At 44.7% G+C, this 11,847-nt stretch overlaps 1 long non-coding RNA gene across 2 annotated transcripts; it reads right to left on the reverse strand.

Annotated features, from left to right (window-relative positions):
* Window positions 1–245: 245 nt before the first annotated feature.
* Window positions 246–10,881, reverse strand: LOC142056849 (uncharacterized). Of its 2 annotated transcripts, none has more exons than XR_012660439.1 (3): window positions 9,552–10,639; window positions 2,775–3,106; window positions 246–2,151 (listed from the first exon to the last, which is right to left on the reverse strand). It is a non-coding gene; the product is annotated as an uncharacterized LOC142056849 (long non-coding RNA). The 2 variants fall into 2 exon arrangements; XR_012660438.1 differs by lacking the exon at window positions 9,552–10,639 and adding an exon at window positions 10,762–10,881 and having other exon boundaries at window positions 247–2,151.
* Window positions 10,882–11,847: the final 966 nt, after the last annotated feature.

Genomic DNA, 11,847 nt, shown 5'->3' on the forward strand with positions numbered 1-11,847 from the left:
CATAACCTGCCTTTGCTTTTACCCACCACTTGTCAGACTTGATCACAACAATAGCAAATTAACTTTAGGGGAAAAAAAAAATCCCGACAAGGCAAAGCTGCTCGGGCGATATTCAAATGAACCACTTAACCTTTTGGTACTAAAAGCTTCCTGCAATAATGAAACATTAGTCATTAACTCAATGTGCTTTGTTAAATATTAGACAAGAGCGCACATTCAATTTAGCACTCACGTATACTTAGCGACAAAGAGCCATCTGGGCTGACTACAATCTCCAGGGCGGGAAGTGTGCTGTGAATGGCACTCCAGCCTAGTAAGGCTCTGGTGTATGGGGAAAAATACGTAACAGCCAGTATATCACGGGGAAAGATCATGCAGAAAGGAGAATGATCCTGTTTATGCGGTTATTTCTTCACTGAAAGGGTTACCAAGCGCTGGAACAGGCTGCCGAGGGAAGTGGTTGGGTCACCATCCCTGGAGGTACTTAAAAGACGTGTAGATGTGGCACTTAGCAGCATGGTTTAGTGGGACTTGGCAGTGCTAGGTTTATGGCTGGACTCAATGATCTTAAAGGTCCTTTCCAACCTAGATGATTCTATGACTCTGTGATTCCCCCTGCTCAGTGCTATCCGTCTTGTGCAAGCACAGAGGAGAACTGAAGTAAAGGAGCTCCACCTAGCTAGTGGGGAGACAAGAACTCTGCCCGGAGTAGGGTATTGCCCACGCTGTCTGCATGTTTTCATGAATGGGTTGCAGCATCTTTCTCCTTAGCTCAACAGTTACAATACCCTGGCCAGCCCGAGGCTGGCCACCGGTCCCTGGGTGGCACAAGCATCGTAACAGAAGCAGTGCTTGCATAAGCCCCTGAAGCATTGACTCAGGGGTGCCAGGGAGAAGGAGGTGAAGAGAACTATGACATTAAAATATTTGCCCAATTAGGCAAGTGGATAGAAAGACTGCATGAACGGGACCTACAATGTGCGGGATTCCTTCCCAAGTAAAGGAAAAAAAAGAAGACTAGATTTATTGTCTGTCAAAAATTAATTCTTGTCTTCTTGTGTTCAATCCAGAGAATTGCTGTGTACCCCCCTTCCCTGTTGGCCTCTGTTAGCCCTCCCTGGCCCCCCGTTGACTGAAATGCTGTTGACAGTAGCTAATGTCAGTGGGGCTCCCTCTATTCTCCAACATGATATCCAACATGAGGGATAAAACATCCTGACAGACCTCCACTGGTCACCAGAAAAGCACAGATGTTAGCCAAAAGCACGTCAGTAGATTCTCAGAGGTTCTTCAAAATATCCAGTCCAAGTATTAATTCAATATACTGTATGATACATAAATATTTCAAGATGAGCTTCTGAGCTGTAAACCACTCAGTTTCTTCATTTCAAACAAGTGTACTAATATACCCATAAATTTATGTTAAAACAAGAAACATGATTTGGTTAGCATCACATGTATTTCAATTGCCTGAAAGTTTTTCCTCCTGTTCCACAGAATTCAGAAAGTGCTTTAGACAGCTCCAGACCAAGACACAGTACAAGTGTCATCTTGTTTAGCTTTAATGATATATTGCTCTGGGCAAGGTCAACTATTTCATATTGTTCTGTCAAGAAAAGAAAGTGTATAAGCAATAAGATTGGAAAGGTTTCAGGCCCTCTGGGAATCCTCCCTGTAAGGAGGATCACTGCAGCAGAAAGTCTCAACAGGAACAGCAGAGAAAACATGTGGTGAGAGGAACAAGCTTCTCCAGCATAAATTTATTTTTTCAGCTGTTTTCAAGTCCTTTAGACTTAGAGAACTGCTTTTACAACTTCTACCGAGCCCTATAGAGGGCGTCTCATCAGCACTTGAAAATTCCAGGTGATTTCTAGCTTTACAATTTCCTTATTTGTGACATATAATCCAAGCCCATGACGAAGCAGTTCATATTTAGACAACAATGCAATTAAGTTTCTGGAAGCGAACTACGTTTTACCAACAAAATCCCTCTACTGAGAGCCATGATTTCCGTGTCTTTTGGGTTTCTACGTGAGCTAGTTGCTCCCTTCTTTCCAAGGACAGGCACAATCTCTACTGAATCTTGGAAAGTCTACAGAAGCTTTGCAAAGGTGAATTGTAAGAGTCTCCAGCTGGTGCCATTTGCTTCTGCTGGAAGTTATCAGACAGAAAACATGCGTGTTAAAAACAATTTAAAAACAGCAAGAGAAGATATGCTACAATTTGTCCTGAATCTTTTACTACAAAAAAATGTATCAAGTACTTCTCTACAGTATTGGTTGCTTAAAGTCACCCTTGCCAGACACAGTGAAGAGCTGACAATACATTAAACGCCAAAACGTAAAGCTGAACAGTCCTTGTCACGGTACATTATGATATGATGATAGCGCGTCTTCTGAATTGTTCCATTAGAAAAGCTATTCTTAGAGGAAAAAAATCTGGTTAGCAGTCAAAATATTAGGAAGGCTTCTTAGTAAATTCCGCCTTTAAAAGCCTACCAGAATAGCTATGGAGATTGCAAGTATATAGAATAAAAATACCCAAACAAACAGTTTTATGTTAATATCTACATTTAGCTGGGTTTAACTGAAAAATTCAGACATCTCCCTTAGTAATTTAAAGGCCAATAAAGCAAAAGGGGAAAAAAGATACATTTTTTTAGAAGTATTCATGGCTTTGGCCAATAATAAATAGTTGTGTTAAAGGTAACTAGCAAAAAAGCATCGGTAACTGAGGATACATGCTTATACTGAGAAATATGAACAGGCACTAACCTGAAGAATGAGCAGCTGCGGAAGCATCGATCCTACTTCAGCCGTAGCAGTAGAGTTTCATGATGTGGAGACAGGACTTCTGACCTCAAACAAACTTTAATCCTAAAGGTTGCACTCCAGGTGAGGAATGAGCACAGCAGTTTTTAAGGACTCACACCACATCATACCCACCACTTAACTGGGTTATGTTAACTGTTTTTATAGATGCACAAGTCTCTGCACTCTGTGACGGTAGCACACAGCATCAAGTTCAGAAACCCAGATATTGAAGTTCAGTAAGACAGCTCAGATTCACGCAGATTTCTCTGCTACCTGCAGATATCCTGTCCTTTCTGGAAAAAAAAAAAGGAGAACAAAGCTGTACAGGATGGTTCTTGCATGCAGGCATCCTGCAGAGGCTACAGGGAGTCTACAGGCAACGTCCTGCATCATTACCAATGATTTAATCCCTTGGCAAGCTCCCAGGGGCACTGCCAGTCTAAAAGTTAAGGTCTTGTCAGGGAGCTTCAGCAGTGTAAAATAACTGAGACTTGGAAGCTAAGCATGGCACTATCGTGGCAGAGCACTGTTACCAACACTGCTGTGTGACATTGCTGGTTAGCAAACACGGCTGGCATCCTACCATCGAACCTCTTCAGAAGTATGTTATTTCAAGCGAGGGGAGTTCACCAGGATTCTGGTTCATTACTTAGGTGCTGGGTATTTTCCCCATTTAACAAACACACACCCTCTCCACCCTCCTCAAACCTGTTGGTTTAATGCAAGACCAAGAAGCAGACTGTAACTCGGGCGTGCTTCCCTTCACACTCTGCCTCGCTCCACGGCACGCTCCCTCCAAGCCTCCCTTAGAGGCTCCAAAACCAAGTTTTTAAAGCCCACTGGCAGCTGCATAGTTAGTTACTTTTCTCACCAACTTGCAGAGCATAATTTCTGTTATTAATTCATATTCATGTATAATATTTGCAGAAGGGCCTCCCTTTATCTGCTCTTACTTAATCCACAGCTCAGTGCTGTTTCCCCGTCCCACTGTACCTGCCGTGCAGACTGCGCTACATATCGTTTCTGAGAACCAGTTTGGGCGCTGAGCTGATATTCTACGGGGACTCTCTGTCCAGTACTTCCCACCTCCTTCCCGAAATTCCTGTTAAAAACTGCAGGCTGATATTAGATTACAGCAGTCATCACCAACAGATGCTTTAAATGTTGCTGTGGGGAACAGCAGACTTCAAAGAAACCAGGAGAGCTGGGCAAGCAGGGCCAGCCTTTCTCCTCAGAAGTAAAGAGCACAGGCTGTGTATTCGTCATCCAAGAATGAGCAGAGGGCAAGAACCAGCTCCTGTGGCTCTTCTTTTCTCAGCGAGATCTCAACTGGGGACTGATGGGAATGCTGATGGAGTGGGGCACTGCTCCCACTGAGCCTGGGAGGACAACTGGCCCTAAAGGACAAGTGAGACCTAATATCCCAAACAGGGGTCATGCTTCAATAGCCGTAGTCATTAAGTAATAAATACTTTTAAAAACCTGGTCTAAGATACTGTATTTAGGTGTTTTCAAGAGGACATTGAAGCCTCTGCACATGGTTGGGAGCCTCAGAAACTTCAGAAATCAGGAATGGTATTGCCGGTTGCCTTTAGGGGTACAGGCAGTGCCGTGGTTGGTACATCACTGCAGCTCAGGTGTGCCGAATGCCGGGATCCAAAATTCACTGCTGTAAACTCAAACAGGCCCAGAAGAGGATTTTGAGCAAGGTTTTCCACAGCTTTCATATGAGTTTGTTGCTCATTTCTGAGATGCTTGCAGGTGGCATCCAGCACCAGCTGCCCCACTGGGGACCTGCCTACCTCCCCTCCCTGCACCCGCACCTCTGAGACACCTGGCTGGGGTCAGACCCCGGGGAGCACCGGTGGCCTGCTCCATCGCCATGGGGTTTGGTGGGCACCTTCCACAACCCTCCACCGGAGGAAAGCAAGCTTGTCTATGTACATACATGCGTACAGCTGCACGGGACATTGGGAAAGGCTTTAGCCCCTAACTCATGACACTCCTGCCAGTCTTCAACCAAACAAGTTGTTCAACTCTTTAAAGCAGTGGGTTTCAAGTGCACTATGTGTTTTATCAGTCATATACAATCCATGCATATGATTTTGTGTTTGCTTTTATATAATATATGTATACATATAAACCTATATATAACCATAAAATTGTCATTCTTAATGACCGATTTCTATAGAGCAGTGAAATAGGCATCACGTGGTTGTCTTTGTTTTAACAAAGTTCTTCCAGATTTGGGGGAGAGCAGGGGAAAGAGGAGAGGGAAGGAAGAGAGAAACTGCATGTGAACATTTTTGTTTGGGGGGATTGAAGGCATTTAAGGGACCTTTACAAAAACCACATTTAAGAGACCTCTCGTTCGTCTTGCAAATAGTACAACAACAGCTTGCAGGAAATGATAATTATCTCCTACTACCACTTGCTGGTACCCTATAAAATATTCTTTTAAAATATCTAATGTGTTGAGGTGTGTCAAGCAGCTTTTTCACCACATGATGTGTGATAAACAGGATATCTCTCGTAATCAGAAATCTAAAGCATGCGGAATGTAAGGATTAAAAGAGCAGTGTTTTTCTTTAAATGAATGTAATCAATGCGCTTATTAGTTTGCTGCAGCAGAAGGAGGGAGTGGGTGGGTGTTTCAGAGTTGGCACATGTCTATTTGGCAACAGTGAATAGCCTGAGTGTTTATAGAGAGAGCTCTGTGGAATCCCTAGATTCTGCAGATTTCCTTACCAATTTTGTCTCGGATAATTAAGGATTTTAAATAATAAAAGAAAAAGTTAAAGAGGAAGTACAAGCTCCAGCTGGATCAAATAAAAAATAAATTAAAAAAAAATAAAAAAGAAGGGTTTTTAAATTCTCAATATTGCCTTAAAACTAAAAATCAGCACTAAAGCACAACTTGGCTCTTAAAAGTAACTATGGAAAACCGGCACCTGCTTCCTCAACAGATCTACTCCCTGGATGTATCCAGAGATATATCTTCTTAAACTAGTGATTAAAAATGGTTTCTACAGCTGTTGGACCTCCAAGAGACAACCCATAACGGGACGGGATGGAGCTGGAGTCTTTCTGGTCTATACGTGGCCAGACCGCATCACGGCACTGACCTAAGTCCCCAGCCACGGGTTCGGATAAAGCTGTTGTCAGCCGTGGTGATACGCAAGCAACAACCCCAGTGTCCCACTCTCTTCTTCAAGTAAGGCTAAAATGTTATGGCAGCCCTCCTTGTCTAAATGTATGTAGGTTTGCATAAATGCAGCCTAGTCGCTTTTTGGTCGTGCCTGGCTACGACCGTGGTGGATGTTCAGTTTGGACAAAGACACTTTCTCCCGCCTGGTGAGCAGGACAGCTTAGGCCCAGACACAGCGAGTGCATCGCCTGTGGGAAAAAGCTTCTGGATGCAACAAACTGGCCGTAGCGTTGCTGCCTCTTTCACACACACGGGGCTCCTGGAGAGCCAGTGTGGCTGCTGCTGCCACCATCAAAGGGGAGGTGAAGACACAGAGAAAGAATATCACTTGTTTTTGAGGAAGGGCTGCTGCCACCCCAAAGCAATGGCCTTTCATCATACCTCTCCAGTGTTGCTAATAGCAGCAGAAGCAAAGGGTCTGAGCCGCTGTCCCGCTGGAGACCAAATCTAGAATCCTGAATCCTAGAAACACAATTCTTTTTCATCTGAAATTCCAAAAATCCATAGGCCAGTTTTGACCACCAGCTCAAATCTGTGCAGCCATATTAAGTTCAAAAAGTCCCAAAAGACTGTTGAACTGAGCCCTTGGAGGGCTGGTGGCCAACTCGGAGCAGATGAGGAGGCAGCGCTGCTGTTCTCTGAGAGCAGCACCTCTGGTGCTGTCGGACATGAGGGCTTGACTCAGGACACAGTACGAGGGCAGCAGCACGAGCTGCAGGCTGCCTGCAAGCAGCCGTCAGGATGGGCAGACAAGGTCAGGGTGCCAAGCATTAGCACTCTCTTATTTGGACTCTCTACTGAAAGCTCGGACTCTGTCAGAAAGACCAAGAGCTTAACAGACTTCCAGTGCCATTCCCACTGTTCGAGTGTCACCACATTCCTGCAGCTCGTGGTCAGGCAGTAAGCAACTTCTCTGTAGTCACACACAAGCTCTGGAAAGGAGAAGGAGCTGAACTATTTCCCACGTCCTAGCCCAGTACCATAAGAACTTCTTAACTGCAATATTATTCTGAATCGTTCCAGTCTTTATGGCTATATGACTTCCCTAAGTCACAACTGTAGCATAGCTATCAAATTAGCTCAGGAAATCATTTTCTTTTTTTAATCAGAAAGAATAAACTATCTTCCCTTCTTCTAATACACATAATATGTGTGTATAATGCCTGGATGCATATGTGTATGTATATGCATATAATACACTGATCAAATACTACTTTATTATTAAGTGGCAATGTCTGGTTGACCGGATCTGTTTCCTGCTTTTACCATGACTAAAAGAGACTGATGCTCTTGGGCAATGTATTATTTTGCCAGTTAAGTGTAATTAAAAGCTAAGTAAAACCAGCAGCAATTCAGAATGGGGGAAAACCTGTATATTGGAGAGATGTTATATCTGTTTTTGTCCAGTCAGTGGCTAAAGGAATTAGATCAAATAGTATTTAGAGAAAAAAAAATTCTTTTTAAATGCATACCTACTAGGTGCACTTTGCTCTTTTTTCTTTTTAAAATTTAATAGTCATAAAGTTACAGTGAGCCACTAAACCACAGAACACTGAACTGTGTGCAATAATAATTCCCATATCACAGCTCTGTCAGACCCCCATTAAGGAGGCTCCTTCTTTCCTGTGAAGCCAGCTCCTCCTCAGACACTGGCACCCTCCTCCTACCCCACCCCCCCCCCCCGAAAAAAAAAAAAAAAGAAGAAAGATTATGTGCTTTTATAATCTCTCCAAGAGTCACTTCCATACACTTACATCAGACCCAACATCCAATGCCCTTTTAAAGTACTCTTTGCATTAAGGCCATGGCACTGAGGCCTCTCCCCTCTTAGAGGCATCCTGTTGCCTGGGGAAACACCGGTAGGGGTGCAACAAGGGGCGCTGACCTTGGTGGCAGTGCCTCCAAAAGGCACAGCAAAGCTCGTAGCGCTCTCAGGGCATTCAGCATTTAATGCCGTGCTGAAAGGGGCAGCCACAGCTCCGGAGGCTTTGCCAGCTTTAGGAGCCTCGCCAGACCTTTCTGGTCACAAACCTCAGAGAGTGGAGGAGCCCCTTGGCTCGGGACATTTTTATCTGGTGGGAGGGAAAGGGAGAAGGGACGAACCTCCACCCTGTTCGCTCTCCCCCAGAATGGCAAATCTAAAGAAGCCATGGCGGGAGTGCCGCCCATAAACCGCTCGGTGCCGTATGCGTTGGTAGGATTTCACAGGGGATAAGGGTCAGATCTTAAATCCTCAAAAACATATGGGCCTGATGTAAAGGGCCATGAAGTCTATAAGATTTCCATTGACTTCAGATCAGATCCTGAGTGTATCCGACAGCGGGGTATTATCCTTGGGCAAGACCAGAACAAATGTTTCTGGAAGAGTCAGGCTGAGGAAAGAGGCATTTGCTTGGTCTGAGCTGAAGCCCCATGCTGCATCCTTTCTCAGTACACATAGTATCTGCGTAGAACATTTTAAATCATATCCTTCAAAGCACTTTCCCAACTATTCAGCTTTGGCAGTGACCATTTTCTCACGCGATGCTGATTACCCCTACCATTTCCATGACCATGTATTATAAGTAATGGCTGTGCACAGCGCTGTGTAGGTGAAGCACATTAATGTTGATACCGCTCTGCAGCAGGGGCTTGCTAAGCTGCTTCTATGGGAAGGTCCCTCCCCCCTCCTATTTTGATTTTTCTGCTGCTATACTTGATGACTAGCAATAAAAATGGGTAAACAGAGATCCAAGGGAAATGAAACTACATCTGCGGAACATTCAGAGCCAAAATACACAAGGTGGATAATTTGCATGCTGCATGTAAAAAGTAGTCACGCAGCTTTCTTCCTACTCTTTATATCTCCATAAAACATAATAATGGATTTCTAATTATACATCCAAATAATAGACAAGCTGCAAGATGCTGGGAGAAAATTGGAAAGGGGAAAAGAAACCAACCAAAGGTACAGATGTAACGAGGGTAGTGACATTTCTATAAAGATGCTTTGATGGTTGTTAAATAGTCATTTTGAAACAGAATTTTTTTAAGTGTCCTAATAGGAGTTTTCATTTTCAGATAATTTGCTACGCAGTTAAGTGATGTCAGACTACAAGCTGTAATCTACTACAATGACCAAAGAGGAGCTGTTTTCATGCCCATTAAAACATAGAATTGGTTCCTAAATTGGCTTTCTGCAAAAGAAACCAGTCAGATTTATACCAAATTCAGCTGCAGGGTGAAGTCTTGACTTTTGGTGATAAACGTTTGATAAACTTTATGCTAAAGTAATGCATTTTGTTTGTGAATTATAAACTCCTTAAGGTAAAAACAAATCCACAGTGGATTATGAAATTCAGCCAGTGTCCCCTTTTTATTGGTAAACGACAAAATTCGAATCGGCTGCATTGCTGTGGGGAAGGGGCACATCCCCTGCCCGCGCAAAGCGTGAGAGCACCGGCCAGCGGTTCCTCCTTCCCTCGGCGAAGCCCTTCCCCACCTCTGTCCCGCCTAGCTGAGGGCAGCCCCGCTGCCTGCCTCCTACTCACCTGCTGGCAGGGGTGTCGGTAGGGGGGATCTGGGATGCCACCCCTCATGAATGAAGGGTGAGTTCCCAAATGGTCGAAGTCATCACTGCATCACTTGATGCCACAGCTTCCACACTGAGCAGCGATTAACTGCCTGAGCTGCCTCCTCTCCTCAGACCTCCCCAGCCTTCAGCAGCTGGGTGGGCTGCCTTGGTGCTCTAGCAAGTTCAGTTGCCCCTGACTCTCTGCTACTGCTCTGAGCTGTCCTGCCTCCTGCCTAGTTTTCATTTTGTACCTTGGGATACCATTATGCGGCAGCTGTTCTGCAAGTTCCTGGTCTGAGGCATCTTACAAGTCTTCCGGAGGGGAATGCGTATGCTTTGCATGCTCGGCCCATCAATATTAGCTCCATCAGCATACCTGATGCAACCAGCTATCCCCAATCAGTTACAGCAGAGATTACCCAGTAATCTTTCTGTTACAGAAACAAAGAAGCAAATGTTTTTCTAATGAAATTGCCTAAATATCGTTTTCCTTTCTCATTTTGCCTTAGTGAAACAAAATCATTAAGTGTTCTCCGCAACTCGAGTACAAACGAGTCCTTCAACCTTGGAAGCATGCATGTAGAGGAGAAAATAATCTGCCTGTTTGCTTAACCTTTGAAATGAAAGAGAGTTCAGAGGCACTGTTGGGGAGGGGACGCAGAATAGGTCTCAAAGTGACTTTCTCACAGGGAAAGAACCTCTGTGAGGGAAGCTGACTGTTACAGCCTGTTTATCTCCTCAGTTCTCCTAGCAGAAGCAATAACTACCAGAGAGCTGTCTCAGCTGAAAGACACAGGAGGGACCCCTGTGGCCTTGGCTCATAAACATCCAGGAGATATCAGTGCTCATGTCAAGGTCTCGCTAAAGAACAGGTTTTTAATTCTTAGGAATTTAACTGCAGCTGGGTGAGGAGAAAAACAAATTCCTCTCTACCTTGCAGATGATATAATCTGTGGGTGAACATACACTAAATTACAGGGGCAAATAACAAGGGGCAGCCCTGGCTCTAGCACTGCTGCAGTCCGTTCCCACAAGAACCGTACAGCCTCAGCGAGATCTTTTCCGTCTCGTTTCCCTCTTGCAGTAAACGCAGGCAGCCGGCATGGCAGCACCAAATGTGGCTCTGCAACACACCACCGCAGCAGTTGCTGGTGGGGGCTTCCTCAGCTACCCCCAAAGTTACTTACTGAGATGGGAACGTCCAACTCGGGTTGAACATTAAAGGCGGCATGCAGCAGAAAGTCGGAAGATCCTGACAACCCAGCTGCCCTGTGATTTTGCACGTGAGCTGAGGGGGGAGGACATTGTGTAACGGTGTGCTTGCGTTCTCCCTTTTGCAATGGAGTTGAATGAAGCAGACGTTTTGTCTCACAGTAAGTTCGGTATGCACATCATAGCCTTCTCAGGCATCCGTGTTCCTGCGTAAGAGCCCTCTGTGGGGATTTTGCTGGTGAACACCATGCTTGTGGAGATGGGTATGTGGTGTTCAGCCCAAGTGTGAAAAGTGGTATATAAGATAAAGTCACAGAGTCCTTTACAACACAATGACCTCTTCTTTCTCCATTATGCAGTGCGTAACAATAATCTTATGGTTTTATTGTTAACAGTGAATAATCTGTACCACTCTTGCTTTGCACAGTATTTTCCCCTAAAACCTCTGTTACATTACACGAACACAAGTTTAAACAAAAAAAAATACTGCGGATACCTCCACCAGCTAAAAGGCGTTACAGCTGCCACTGCCTATATGTGATCCAGCACTCAAGGTATAAGATATATAAGGTCAAAGTTTTAGAGGCACCACCAACCCAAATCCTGCAGGGCTGCTCTGGGACTTGAAATAAGGACTGTACCAAAGCATGCTGGAGTTTTTGAACCACTTCTGCAGTCACCTTTATCTTGGCATCATCACGTCATATGAGAAACAGCAGTTACTACGGGGAAGTGTAACCAGGGAAGCAGGAAGGTATTGGGGAGCAGCCCTGGAACAGAGCGGAATTTGCTTTTGCTGGTCACGGAGGCAAACGGCACTTTCGGAATGAAGCGTTACTGTATCACCACGTATCTCCTGCTCATCGCCTGTGAGTCTGAAATTGCTTCCATGATGTAGCAGTCTGTGCAGGACCTGTGGCAAGCGCACGCCACTCTGCTTACATTATTTGTTACGTCAGTATTTTCAGCACCTGACTACGACATTTCTTCAAATGACGAAGAAATGGGCGGCACACATTTTGAATGCCATAAAGACTTTGCGTGTTGAAATACAGGCCTCC

This window comes from Phalacrocorax aristotelis, chromosome 1 (genome assembly GCF_949628215.1).
Source record: "Phalacrocorax aristotelis chromosome 1, bGulAri2.1, whole genome shotgun sequence".
Lineage (NCBI taxonomy): Eukaryota > Metazoa > Chordata > Aves > Suliformes > Phalacrocoracidae > Phalacrocorax > Phalacrocorax aristotelis.